At 43.5% G+C, this 14,767-nt stretch overlaps 1 long non-coding RNA gene across 1 annotated transcript in view; it reads left to right on the top strand.

The window, feature by feature from the left end:
- Positions 1 to 7,978, top strand: part of LOC115339776 — a 61,561-nt gene extending 53,583 nt beyond the window's left edge. The window contains exon 3 of the long non-coding RNA XR_003922834.2: positions 7,707 to 7,978. This is a non-coding gene — a long non-coding RNA (uncharacterized LOC115339776). The remainder of the gene's footprint in view (positions 1 to 7,706) is intronic.
- Positions 7,979 to 14,767: the final 6,789 nt, after the last annotated feature.

Raw genomic sequence — 14,767 nt, forward strand, 5'->3', positions numbered from 1 at the left:
TGTTCTTAATTATGTAAGTGATCCTTTTCAGAGATGACTGGCATTTGGACAGGCTGGGCAGCCTGGCCCAGCAGATCTGCTGGAAGTCTGGTCCAAGCCGAAAAGCAAAAGAAAAAAGAGAGGAAGGCAGAACTGATACAACCTGCCAGCTCTTGGGAGGAATATACCTGCTTCAAGGTGATTGGAGAGTTGTTTCCTTTGGACCTAGACACAAATGCCTCCTTTGCCATTCTTGTTCCAGGCTCCTGGGGTTAGCTGGCTTGGCTGAAAACAGCTTGATTCCCACAAGACACAAGGTTGAGCCAGGACAGGTTCTTGGATATTTCAGTGAGGGAACTTGGCCCTGGCCTTTGTCTAAAGACTACCTTTTCCAAAGAGATTTTGGTTGCTGCTCCAAAGCTACAGTGTTGCCAGCCCAGGAAATGAAAAGAGGAAAAAAAAAACCACAAAGGAAAAAAGAAAAACCCCAAACCACAACCCACTGAATCATAATCTTTAAATTATGAGATTTGAAAAACAAACAAAATGTCATTAAGAATTTTTATTCTGTCTTTTGACTTTTAATCTTCTTACTCTCATGTGTGAGATTATTTTTCCATTTGAAATTAACCTTAACTACACGCCTCTCTGATGGAGACCTGGATAATCCTTTCTGAGGAAAGTTACCATGCATTAATTGCTTGTCTTGACTCTTCTCCTTCCTTTTTTTCCCACTTCACCCTACCTTTTTTGTTCTGCAGAGACCTGTACTGGAGCTACAAAATGTGTCTGGAGAAAATGATAGAAAAAACTGGATATAACTACTTCTCACATATTATGTTTTCTGATTATTTTTCAATAACAAATTATCTTGGTTGCAAAAACCTTATACATAAAAGTGTAATTGCATCATCAACCACTTTCTAATTGCTAGAAAAAAAACATTAGCCCAAACAGAGCTTTCTGTAACTTAGTGTTATAATTAGATTTAGAATCTATCAATATATCTTAGAAAAAATTTCTCACACGTTCAAAGCACTTAAAATAATTTAAAATCATTCTCATTTCTTTATACAATTTCTGTCAACTGCATGGTGACATAAATTATTCAGTAATTACAATAAATATAAGCTTAATATACATATATATCATTGTAATTAACTGTCCAAATAACTAGAAGTAATATATTTTTCTTTTAATTCTCTTTTGATTTCATGGCTTCAAGAGTTGTCCTTTGCTTGAGACCTTACATCTCTCTCACAGTTTATCCCTGCCAGTAGACAGCACCTAATTTATATGCTCTGAATTAACATCTGGATGGGTTTCTCCTCTGGTCGTAAAAGGAGCCTGGCTCTTCATGCGCATAGTCAGCCACTTTTGCTTGAACTGTGCTGCTGCCTGCAGTACTGCAGCCCTTAAATCGGGTGTCTTCACCCCAGCTGTGGCTGACGGAGCCTGAAGCACCTCTCCACTACTGGTGACGTGGAAACTGAGAGCCGGGTCCTCTTGACACAGCTTGCTGGGGCTGGCATCTTCTTGCAGGACACAACCTCCATGCGGGTGCCGTTGATCTGGCTGGGAGTGTGAGCGGGAGACAACCTCCAAAAAAGTCTGGGCAAGGAAACCTGAAGGTGAAGTTAGCTGTGCTTCAGCTGAAAGCCTATGTTTGTGGGGACTTGGGCTTTGTCCAAAGACGAGTGTTGTTAGAAAGAGAGGGTGAAAGTATTCATCTCCTGTGAGAGGAGAAAGCAGTTCCCATCTGGGAGATGTTGCTGGATGTAGGCTGCCCAGGAGCTCCCATAGGGGTGAAACCCCATAGCAAAGGGTTTGAGATGGTTCTGGACCACCATACCCACGCTGGGATCCATGGTGGGTCCATGTTGCCTTTTGTACTCACTATGAACAGGAGCAGTTGGAGAGCTTGGTGGTGGTGAAGAGTGTGAGATGACGGCCTTTGCAGTGCAACCCAAACAAGAGGTATGAGATAAATGGGCATCTCCAGCTCTTCACCCATCTGGGCTGAGTCTCCAGCTCCAGCACATCTGTCTGAGAGCCTGTATCAGTATTAAACTTTGTTTAATAGAAAAAAAGTGCGATAATCAAACACCCTTTGGGCACATTAATTATTAACTCTCATTTCTTGGTCTGTGTCAGCTTGTCTTGTTTTCTATTTTGCAGTTATGGAAAAAAATTGCTTTTATAGAGCTTGGGATTTTTATCTACCCTACAATGGGTGTATTCCTGCCTCACCCTTCCAATGTCTCCCTGTGTCTCTTTAGGAACCAGGATGCTAGTACACTCTTTGCTTAGCCTTTAAACTTCACTTTTAATTGGAAGGAAGAGTACTTGGATGGTGATAAGACCACCCAACCACCCCCTCTGTTCATGGAAAGTATTTCCTAAATTTTGCTGCCAGCAAATATCAGCTGTCCTCTGCTTGAACGAAATTTACTCTGGGAGCTTTGTGGTGTGTTGGGGATGTCTCAACCCAAAGTGTATGAGACATGCCTGTTTGTGATGGCCCTGCTGAAGTGCTCTGGGCTGTTTGTGAAGCTGCAGGTGGGGTCCTGCCTCAGAGACCTCGAACACAAACCAAGGTGGGAGCTGAGGCCTGCCCCTGGGGGGGGAGAGTTTACAGCTGGGAGAGTAGAGGGTGATGTTGGTGCGGCAGCATAAGTCCAGGGAACAAATCAGAGGAGTGAAGATATATCAGAAAAAAAATTGTAATGTTAAATCCATCAGAGGCTGCTGGTTTGTTGGGGTTTTTTTGTTGGGTTTTTTTTTTTTTTTTAATTTGATGGGAGGGGGAAGGAGAGGGGGCTCCTGATACTTTTATTCATCTGACTAAAGAGCTCATGTTAACATTCGCTTTTTAAAATACAGCGTCGGCCGGCGTGTAAAATGAGCTTTGAAGTGCAGAGCTGACAAACCCCAGGGGAAACCATGTCTTTTATTAACAACTGCCTGTACACTTCAGGAACCTTATTTTAATGTTTAGTGAAAATGTTTTCTGTGTGAGCAAAAAGAACTGCTGGGCTGAGACATCCACTGGCCATGGCAGGAAGTTTCAGTGCCCGTTTGCCCTCCTGTTCCCCCTCTGTGCAGTGCCTTGAACACACAGGTGGGTGGGAGGAGGACCAGCCTGTGGTGACAGTCGCTGCCAAGGCTCTGTGAATAAGTCACAGTGCTTTGTAGCCACTTATATTGTAGAGTAGCGACATAGCACTTGTTTTGGGGTTTTGTTGTTGTTGTTGCTGGGGGTTTTGTGGGTTTTTTTTTTCCTTTCTTTGGTTATTTTGGTTTGGTGGGTTTTTTTTGTTTGGGAGTTTTTTTAGTGTTGAAGTGACTTAGGGCCCGAGGCTGCCCTTGGATTTCAGTGACATGCTGGGTGCTGGTTCTTCAAAACGGGCTTAGGTGCTTTTGGAAAACATTTTAACAAAGAAGCAACATTAGTGTGTTATATATGTACACCTCTGTAGATTTATTTTAAATATATTTATATAATGCAGGAAGTGGACCCATTCTTTCCTGTCTTTAGCTTGCACAAATAGAGGTTTATCTGGGAGATATGGGCTTGTAGCTCTCTTCTCCCTTTCCCTCCAGCAGTGCTATGCATCCTTGCTCCCATGTGCTTCCTTTGCTTGACAGGGCCCCAAAATACTTCCAGTACACTGATGGTACTGTGCTGAGCACACGTGGTCAGAGGAAAGCCCCTATGTCCCACAGATTGTTATTCCTGTAAGTATTCCTGTAAATAGGTCTGGAAGTTGTAGACTGCTAGAGAAGGGTCACAGACCTTGATGTTTTGGGTCTTCAAATCAAATCCTGCTGAGGGTGACAGCGATATGACGAGGACTACACGTCATGGCCATTCTCACTATGAAGCCATAGGCTGGTCTCCAAAAGGTCTTGTAGATGTTGGTATCATAACAGTCTCCCCAGTGATGGTACGGGTATGAAATTTTGTCAATAATTACAATATAAAAGCCATTGATTGAATAGCAATGGCAGCCTGGCTTCCTTAAGAGAAGAAAGCAAGCATGCTGTCATGATGGCTTTGGGGAAGTTGTACCACTGTGAGCAATGCAGAATAAATGGCAAAGACTTCTCCTCCATGGCTGTCCAAGTCATCCCTTCCTCATAGCTCCCTTCCTTGCTACATAGCTCAGTCTTTCTGTTGCTGTAGTGGGATCTGTCCACTCTTTCTGAAACTCAAAAAATTCGCTGTAATCCTTGGCTATCATTGAACTTCTAAAATGTAAGGAATTTGCCTATAAATTGGAAGTGTTCCCTGCCAGCCGGCAGTTATGATGGTGAGGAAGAACTGGACCTCTGGATTAAAGGCAGTGGTGGACCACAACAGTGTGGCTGATCTTGCCATTAAGGCAGAGGCCAGCAGTGTAGCTGGTTTGGCTCCAGCTGGTATCTCTGTATCTGAAGTGAAAACAGTATAAGGAACAAATGTGCTTGCCAAGAGCCAGGACAGGGTGAACAGTGTAGGTTTCTACCTGCCAGTTTTCAGTTACAAGTCCATGGTATCTCCACAAAGCAAACAGCCAGAGCAAGCAGATGTGAGACCTTCTTGTCTTTCTAAGATGATCCCCTGAATAAACAAGACATAGTCTCAGCTCTGAGGAGTCCTTGGACCAAACACTGACGTTTCTATCCACAGCCCTGGACACCACACCAGCTAATTGCTCTCCTTGCAAGGGTGACTCAACTTCACAAAATTATGCACAACTTCATAAGGGTTTATTAGAGACATTCTTGTCTTAGGACCATGGCGGGTTAAATGACTTGTCTAAGGCTAGAGAAAGAGGTCAGTATCAATGCTGTGATTAGACATTTGCAGTTCTTGGCTTTGAGATTTGAGGATCTGAGAATGGCTGATACAGAATGAAATACGAGCATCCTGAATTTTTTATGTTGCAGTTCAAGTATATTTGGGCTAGATTCATCAAAGGAATAACTGGGAGAGATATTTTTCATTTGTAGAATCCTAATGAATACATGACACCGCTATTCATTATTTATCTGCTTTCACATTTTAATTAATAGTTCTACCGGCCATTTCTGATTTTTTCTATATTTATAGAAAGCCATCACTTCAAAATATTGAATCATGCTGCTGTTTGTTACCTTTCATAACATTTCCTTAATATTAGGATGGACTGAATTTTGCTATAACTTTTAAGTACATAAAGGAAGGAGAAGAATGTCATGTATTTTTCTATTCCTTTGAGTCCTGTCAAAAGTTCGTGGTTTTCCTTCCCCCAAATCCTTTTACAATATAGCTGACATAAATTAGCCAAGGAAGCTGATGTTTCTTGTGCGGGAAGAAACCACTAGAGGACACCACCAGACGACTCATGAAGCAAACAGGCACAGCCATAAACAAAGAAACTGAGAAAAAAGAGTAGGGAGGGGGAAATGTTGTTTCCTACCATTCCCTAAGGAGCTAATCCAGTACCTCCTTATTGCCAGCCAGCAGACATAGGCAGGGAATGCACAAATCCTTGCAATGCCTCTTCATCCTTATTTCTCATGATGCTAGACCAGATCTGCCTAGAGGAGCTTCACCCAGAAGCTCTGCAGAGCTGCTCTTACTGACCTGGAAAAGCTCTGGGACCCTACCGCAGGGTAGGGGTGTGGGTGAGGTGACATTTCTCACCATGTGAGCCCTTGCCACCCCTTCAGTACTGAACTTCAGTGATATATGCAGGATAGTCTTTCTAGCATGACCAATGCAGACTTGTAGAACAGTAGGGATATGTTGGACAGAGAGCTTACCAGGGCAGGATGGAGGAAAAAACCTCTTGATCTTCTGAAGCTAATGGGAAAGATGATGGAAATGTAAAGCAGACCTCTTCCTTGCAGGTTCCCCTTAAAAGAAGTGGTTTCAAGAGCAATGAAAGGTTTAGAAAATTTTCAGATGACAGATTTAAAGACAGGATAATGATGTTAACAAAGCAATTAGGACTGGGAAGGCACACAAATGTGAACATTTCCCCTGTACAAAACTGGTACCCAAGCCAGGTACAAGGATTTCTTCCACTTGTGAAAAAACAACAACAAAACCCCCCATTTTAAGCATTTTTTAAATATTCAAGGAAAATTATCTGTGAGAGTATTAGAACATAAGGAAGCATCTGCAGAAGAATAAGATCATAAAGCATTCTTGGGCTCTTGGATGAAAACCAAAAGTCTGTAGAGCAGTGAGTTCATTGTCATTTCACAAGGCTCTGCAATCCTAAATGCAAAACCCCCATAAAACCCATTTGAAAAAGTTGCCTCTTTTCCATGTGGCTTTCACCTCTGTGCAGTGCTGTGGCTGTCAGAGGAACAGTGAGCACTGAGACTTTCTTAAAGGTCTTTTAATCCCACAAAAATTATGTAAATCATGAAATCTCAGCTCTGCTGAAGATGACAGCAAAGGCTCCGTTGATCGCTTCAGTTGCAACAGGGTTTTGTGTGTGGCCTTTGACTCCCCTGTGTTATTCTCTATATTGATACAGCTAAACCCTCAAATGCCAGGGATTTCAGGGAATGGAAAGGCATCTAGGAAAATGCTCCACTTAGCTTTAAAATGTTTTTTTAAAATGGCTTTGGGTTTGCTTCTGAAAAACAAAATTGCATATGCACAAATAAACCTGCCCACAAAGGCTGTTCTTAATGGGAGAAACTTTGCCTGTGAGTGACAGGGCTATGCCAAGCCTGGGAGCATTTTTCCAAATAATTTTGACCAAATCTAACCATATTTGTTTCTCAGCATTTCCCTCAAGGTGGCAAAAACCCCTCAAACATATGATATGGTTATTGATTGTACCTTTTTGTTAAAAACAATAACCAAAAATGTTGTTGTTTGTTGTTAAGCTTCCAGCATTTTTCAGGCCTAAAGTTGAATGTACCACAGAAGATTTAAAAAATTACACTACTTGAGATTTCCAAGGTGGAACTTTTCCACTCTCTCTTTTAATTAGTACTTTCAAAAATTGGAAACATTTTTTTTTCCTTATTGGAATGAAAAGAGTTTAGAGAACATTTAGGCAGATTCCTAATGAATCTGCTGGAACAGTGTGGTTTAAAAAAAAAAAAAAAAAGTATTCCTTTCCTCATTCTCAGTACGACATGAAATGATATTTTTTTTCCTGGTTGCATCCTAGATGAGGAATCCCCTCAGTAAATACTTCCTTTGCTAATGCTCATATGTCCATTTCTTTATGTAGATTAAAAGTTGGTCTGGCCTAAAAATTTCGTACAAATCTTTCTTTAATGGAAAACTGGGGGGGTTACTTTTCTCCAAGGGTGGTGTTTGCTTTCAGTGGGAACTATCCTGCCTTTCTTTAACTCCAATAAGAAGTGGGGTAAAGCACATCCTTCAGATGTGGCCTTCAGGGGAGCAGCGATAACTTCCCTTCGAGGCTGGTGAGTGGCATCTTGCTCTGCAGGTACAAAATCTTCACAGATACAATTTATTTCCTGGAGAAGCAGAGCATTGCCTGCTTACTGTGGGTATTTTCAGACCCGGAGCAGCATCTCTGCTTACATTCCCACGAGGGAAGGTGCAAACCCAGCCTTGGCACGGTCCCTGCTCCAAGGAGGTTACATGGTGTTGAGCTTCTTTTTTAACTGACCATTTTTTAATTGAGCTTTTTTTATTTTTTTATTTTTTTTATTTTTTTTAACCATGCTGTGATCATGTCTCTCGACCTGTCTTGCTTTTGCAGACCGAGCCCAGCCCAGGCTGATGCCAACCCCGACTTGTGACCGAGCCGGAGTTGCGGTTTTTGGAGCGGCTGGTTCCACTCTGTCCTTCCGTGAGCCAGTCACCAGAGGGGGACAAAGCCCCACGCACGGCAAGTGCGGAGTTACACTCCGCCCCCCCCTCCCCGAAAGCTCCTTCCAAAGGCGTGCCAGGCTGCGTTTGGGGGTCGCAGGTCCCCAGCTGCACCCCTGGGTGCCCCAAGCCGAGGGTGAGGCCGGTGACAGGGCTGGCTGTCACGCCACAGGGACCAGCCTGGTCTTCCTTTGCTATTGCATGGCATCACTATCCCTTTAGCCTGGGAAAGAGGTGCGTGCTTTTAAAAAAACCCCACCAGCAGCCCTTAAAACAGCTGTAGATTTGCTGGGGGTAAAGTAGAAGACTGATTGCAAACTCACATTGCAAACTCGGTTTCAGAACTGCTCGGTTTTTCCTGTCTTTCATTGCAACAAAAACGCTGTTTAAAAATTACTGTTCATATGTATAAAGATATCTGTTCCCCCCAAGTTCTGATCTGATTGACTGAAAACTGGAACACAGCTGATGCCCAAGTATTTAAGTTGGTACCACCCATCCAGGAGAAAAATTTGCAACCTATGACATTGAAAATGAGAGGAGAAGCAAATTTGATGAGTATTTGGCTTTTTCAATAGCTAGCTAAGCCTGATTGGAACCTGTAGGGAAAACAAACACAATTATTTGTGTGAGATTGAATTTCATTTCCAACAGAAAACATGAAATCTGTCACCTGCATGCTTGCTGTAAGCCGGTTGTGGGCTGGAGGATGCTCCAGCCATGGTGCTGGTGGGTACGGGCAGTAGCAGCCAGCCCAGAGTCAGGGTGTGTGCCCAGGTGTCTGTGTCCTCCTGTCCCACTGCCATGTATGACCCCTAAAATGTAGGTCAGCCATGTGGCAGGACTCAGTTCCCTCCAAAAAAGCATGGAGATGGTAAGGCATTGAGGATCTGGGGCTGCCCCAAGGGTAGGTACCACAGGCTGCAAGCCTGAGTTTGGTTGTTTGGCCAGCCGAGCCTGACAGAGCAAAACCTGTAAGACCTTAAGATGTATGAATAATATTTGGCTTGAGTCCATTTTCTTGGTGCCGGACAGCTTGCTGCTGAATGGAGTGTTTCTTTTCCTCCGGATCCTCAGAGTCAGACCCTCTCCTGGATCCAGCTGTCCCCGGTAATTAAATTTTAATGCCTCAAGCTGGGAGTTTGTATTGGCATTTGAAGTGAAGCATGTTAGCGGCCCCGGCATGGTCACTCACAGGCTTTGAAGCTACCCATCTGCCACCGATGATGGTGGGGGACGGTCCCACCTCTGTGGGTGCAGCCACTGTGCTTGGTCCCAGCTGAACCTACGCAGCAGTTGTCCATTGATTTAGGGAATCAAGGAGTTCTCTCTTGTGCAGATGGGAGGGACTGGAAAGCTAATGAGGGTTTATTCTGGTGGATCTGAAGAACACATTTGTCGTGGTTTAACCGCAGCCAGCAACTAAGCACCACGCAGCCGCTCACTCACTCCCCCCCCACCCAGTGGGATGGGAGAGAAAATAGGGAAAAAAGAAGCAAAACCCACGGGTTGAGATAAGAACAGTTTAATAGAACAGAAAAGAAGAAACTAATAATGATAACGATAACACTAATAAAATGACAACAGCAATAATGAAAGGATTGGAATGTACAAATGATGCGCAGTGCAATTGCTCACCACCCGCCGACCGGCACCCAGCTAGTCGCCGAGCGGCGATTCCCCGCCCCCACTTCCCAGTTCCTATACTGGATGGGACGTCCCATGGTATGGAATACCCTGTTGGCCAGTTTGGGTCAGGTGCCCTGGCTGTGTCCTGTGCCAACTTCTTGTGCCCCTCCAGCTTTCTCGCTGGCTGGGCATGAGAAGCTGAAAAATCCTTGACATTAGTCTAAACACTACTTAGCAACAACTGAAAACATCAGTGTTATCAACATTCTTCACATACTGAACTCAAAACATAGCACCGTACCAGCTACTAGGAAGACAGTTAACTCCATCCCAGCTGAAACTAGGACAACATTAAATATTCTCGAGACAGCCACGAAGTGGTGTCCATGGCACTGTTTGGACAGCTAACGGCACCTTTGCTGCCTGCCTGGTGGCAGCCACTGATGTGGTCCTGGTGTCAGGGATGGGGTACGGGGCATGGAGCTCCCCACAGCCCATCCTGAGCAGTGGCATCCCACTGACCTGGGGCAGGTCCCCAGGGTCACAGCTGGGGGAAGTTATGAGCCAGAGAGTCTCCTTTGCTGCAGAGGAAAGAGGAATTTAAGATGGAGGAGGTGACTAGAAAACCAACTGTGCCGATAATGCAAGACTCTCTTCCTCCTCCTTAAACCGTTTCATTGTAATTACTGTGCAAACAGAAGGCCTGGGTAATTATTATGTGGTTTTGTGGGTGTAAATTTAACATGTCGTTCCTGTGCAGCTACACTGCAAGGGAAGACTTTTTCCTTTGAGTTTTTCCCCTTATCTCACTGCTTTCAATTTCTCTGTGGGTTCAGTATAGCTACTTAATAGTCACCTGAGTGGGAAATAGCTCTGAACACTGATCAGCAGCAGGGACTGGCACCGCCGCGAGGCAAACCTGCTTTGCAGGAGGATCGGGGGAGAAGCAGCAAATGTTTTTGCAGATGCAGACTGTGACCCAGCCCAAAACACAGGGTAAGGGATGTAAAGTACAGTTAGTAGGTCTCAGAAGGCTTCTGAGTGCCTTCTTGTCCATGCCTAAACCATGGTGGTTAATGAGATCCAAGGGGACATTCAAGCTAACAAATCCCATGTTTAAGTGCTGGGGGTTTATACAAGGATCCTGAGGGAGAGCAGCACTGGGTTTCACTTCTCCAGAGCTCTGGCAGCCAGAGCTTATTGAGCTGAAGCACCAGTCTCTCTCGCTCTCAAGTTAGCACAGAACAATGGTGCAAATGTATCTTAGGGACACTCTTTTGCATTTTTATTTCTGACTTTAGCATATTGCACAAAAAGCCATGAAGCTCAGCTCATATTAATTTATTTATTGTAAGAGAAGTTTCCATGGAATTAGAGCAGCTTCCCCTTTCGGCTGGTCATAATAATCTGAATTAATCACTGCCTTGTCTGTTCAGCACTAAGCACGAAAACAAATGGGTGCAGATGTGGCTTGTTGAAACAATCCCACAGCTCAGGATAAAAGAGGTGGTTACAAACAACTTTGAATGTATGTGTGCTTATGTGTCTGTCTGTAATATATTTGAACAAACCTCCGCTGCTGTTTGAGCTGCAGGACAGATGATTTGGAAAAGGCTGTCAAGTAAGTTATAAACTGTTTCCTGTCACCCGTGCTGCCGTCTCATTCTACTGTTCTGCTCCTTCCTATTGCATTTGTTTCCTTCCTCCTTCCCTTTCCCTATATGAAAGCAAAGCCAAAAGTGCTCATGCTGAAGGCACCCATACATATTCCCTGCTCAGAGTATTTTTAGTAGAATCCCCCAGGTTCGGGCAGCCCAGCTCTCACAAATAAACTAGCCAATGAAGCTGATTGCTGAGCAGCTGATTTTCCGCTGGTTGGATAAAGATGTCTGAAGCAGTTTCATCTTTTCAGTTTATCTTTTATTTCCCACACGTACACTCCATAGCATAATGTGTCCTGCTGAGAATTAAACCTGTCAGTGCTTTTGGACTTACCTCCACTGCAATAGCTGATGTTTTGTTCCAAGTCCTACATAATCCAAAATCTGTCAGGCTTGTCCTTCCTGTGCACATCCCCTCTGAGGTCTGTGCAAAAACTGGAGGTGTATATTTGTGCCCACAAAGACCCAGGTGTCCTCTGGAGTGTCAAAGAGGCTTTGACTTGCTCTTGGCATGTGTGTAAGTACAATGCCTCCTGCATTTTGAAGGACTCCTGTGGAAATTATTAGGTCGAGTAGGTTTGGGGGCAATAAAGGTAGAAGAAGTTACACTTTTCTTTCTCTTGTTTTCCTTCTTGAAGTCAATTGGACCCATTTTGTCTTTGGACCATGGAGGAGATGAGTGGAAAATTAAGATATAGAATAGAAAGCCCCAGGCCTTCATATTTCCAACAAGGGAAGAACTTTATTGTACTGAAGCCTTTCCATAGTATCCCCAGGGGGCTTGGGGATGCTCTGTGTACCTTGTCACTACAATACTACTTCAGCTGGTGGTGCTTTGATCGCAGGGGAAGGGTGTTTTTAAAATGTGATTATTTCATGCCTAAACCTTGCTTTGTGGCAACAAGGCCCAGGTGATTTTTGACTTTGTGTAGGTACTTTGAGTCAGTCCAGGCTACTTTTCTCAGTATAAATGTGCATCTTGCTCACAGCTGAGACAAGCATAGGGATCCTTTCTTACAGAAAACACAGATCAGGAGGGGAACATCCTGAGGATCTGCAAAGCCCTATCAGTCATAACAAAGTCCACTTGTGGTCACTGCCCTAGTGTGAGTGGAAAGGGAACATCCCACCTGCATCCTGCTGTCCCTCAGGGCGATGCTGCTGGGGCAGGATTTACCAACGCAGCCCAGGAGAAGGTAAGCGCTTGCAGGACTCACTGCGTGCCGATGCGGAAACAATACTCAGCCAACAGTCACCTACGAGTTAGTGACCTATGCCTGTGCCAGGTACTTGTGTGGGAGAAAACTCCCTCAAATTATTTAGTTACAAATGGGAAAATTCCTTTCAACAAGTGATGATGAAGGAAAGATTCCGAAGTATGATGGTAATATCTGATATGGTAACATAGTATGAGAAATTATTTTCTTTTCCTGGGGAAAGTGTGTGAGATTTCAAATCAGGAAGAAGAGCTAGCATGTGGACATTTTTGCTAACCAGTCAATTAATTTTGTTTACTTTAACAGAATTAATGATTTCCTGCAATTTTTAAAAAAATAGTTCATCTAACTTTGAACATTTTTTATTTCAACTTTAAAAATATCTTTCTGACCTTTTTTTCAGAATCAAGAAAACATATGAAAGTGACTCTTCTGATCAGCTTCCATTTAATAGATGTGTATTTTTCAAAGGGACGGTTACATCAAACTTTTCTAATGAACAACATGGATTGGACATGGCCAAGAAAAGTTCCTGGCTTAGGTTCTGCTTGTTTTGGTTTCTCCCATCTGTGGAATAAGCAGAGAAGCAATTTTACAGGTGACAGGATGAGAAGGTGAAGAAAGCATGTCAGAAAAAAAGTCCCTTATACCTGATTTTTTTTTTTTTTTGACAGAGATCTAAAGAAAGCTCTCAACCTTGTGCAACAGAATTACATTGCATTAATGTGATCACTCCTGGATTTTGATCTGTCCTGATATGCCCTGCAAAATTACTTGTAAAGTTTAGGTACTGCCATTATTTCTGTAGTTTTGGGATTTCATTCTGGCTTGTTCTAGATTTGAACTTCTCCAAGGTCTAGAGTTTGTCAGGAGTCTGGCTGGGCTAATCTCTGGGGAGGAAAGCAGAAGCTCTCTGTGTTGTTTCTGTGTCTTTTAAATGTAAGTTCAGAGCCCTCCTGTTCAGTTCGTTGGAAAATAACTGATGACAAAAGAGATTTGGAGTTTGGATAAGATAAGAATTAAATTGAATATTTGTCCTGAACCAACAATGTACTTGAACTATTCAGGGAGATTCAAAGAGTTGTGCTTGTTTTTAAAATAGTCTTTCTGTTTTCTTCATCTCCTAAAATTCTCTGTGCTGATCTTGAACTTGAGCACTAAAACAATTAATAGTCCCAAGTGCTATGGGATGACAGTAAATTTCTCTTTAAAATTCGATAATGGCAAACGTTCCCATCCCTCTTTTGTCATGGCAAAATATCACAGGAATTACAAACATCACGTGCGACTCAAAGCTTCTGGAGATATTTTTATAATTTGCCAAGAAAGGGATGACTCCTCAGAGCTGCTGATTTCAGAGATGGGCCTAGAGCTGAAATGTTCATATTGTCCCAGCTACTAAGAGCACTGAAGCTCAGCTCTAAGCACGTGCTTCCATTTGCCAGATTGGGCAAAGCACTTAGAGTCAGTATAATTAACCATGTGCAAGTGCACCCCTGAACAGGAATTACATGCTGCAGTCCCAGGTCGGTATCTCTGAGCCTTGTTGCTTTGGTGAATTGCAGCTTCTTCCTCTTGGACTGTGGCCTAGTGCCTTCCTCCTTGGAGACAATTCCCATAATTCCTGTGTAATTAGATTAGCTCTAACTAGACCTACCTACAACAGACAGAATAAATTATTTCTAACCTCCCCAGATCCTATTGAAAATTATGCCTGTGGTCCCTCCATGTGGGAGCTTGTGCTCAGCAGAGATCACAGTGACAGAAAATAGCCTTTTTAAAATGAAGAGTTATACAGCATTAATGGCAGGATTAGTGAAGCTGAAGAGAAGAAGATGTGTTAAATGATAAGGGGTCTCTGTTTTTGCTTTTATTGTCTGAATCCAGTCAACTGGAGTCCAGAAACCAGGAGGTTCATCAAGAGGTTGGGGTAGATACTGAAACTGCTGGTTCTTCATTGCAGCTCACTCACTCCTCCCCCCTGGAGTGGGATGAGGGAGAAAATTAGGAAAAGAAGTAAAACTCGTGGGTTGAGATAAGAACGGTGTAATAGAACAGAAAAGAAGAAACTAATAATGATAATGATAACACTAATAAAATGACAACAGCAATAATGAAAGGATTGGAATATACAAATGATGCACAGTCAATTGCTCACCACCAGACAATCGACGCCCAGTTAGTTCCCAAGTGGTGATTCAACACTCCCCCCCCCCCCCCCCCCCCCCCCCCCGCCAAGTTTATATACTAGATGTGACGTCACACAGTATGGAATACCCCATTGGCCAGTTTGGGTCAGCTGCCCTGGCTGTGTCCTGTGCCAACTTCTTGTGCCCCTCCAGCTTTCTCACTGGCTGGGCATGAGAAGCTGTAAAATCCTTGACTTTAGACTAAACACTACTTGATAACACTGATGTTTTCAGTTGTTGCTAACATTCTTCTCC

This window comes from Aquila chrysaetos, chromosome 3, assembly GCF_900496995.4.
Source record: "Aquila chrysaetos chrysaetos chromosome 3, bAquChr1.4, whole genome shotgun sequence".
NCBI lineage: Eukaryota > Metazoa > Chordata > Aves > Accipitriformes > Accipitridae > Aquila > Aquila chrysaetos.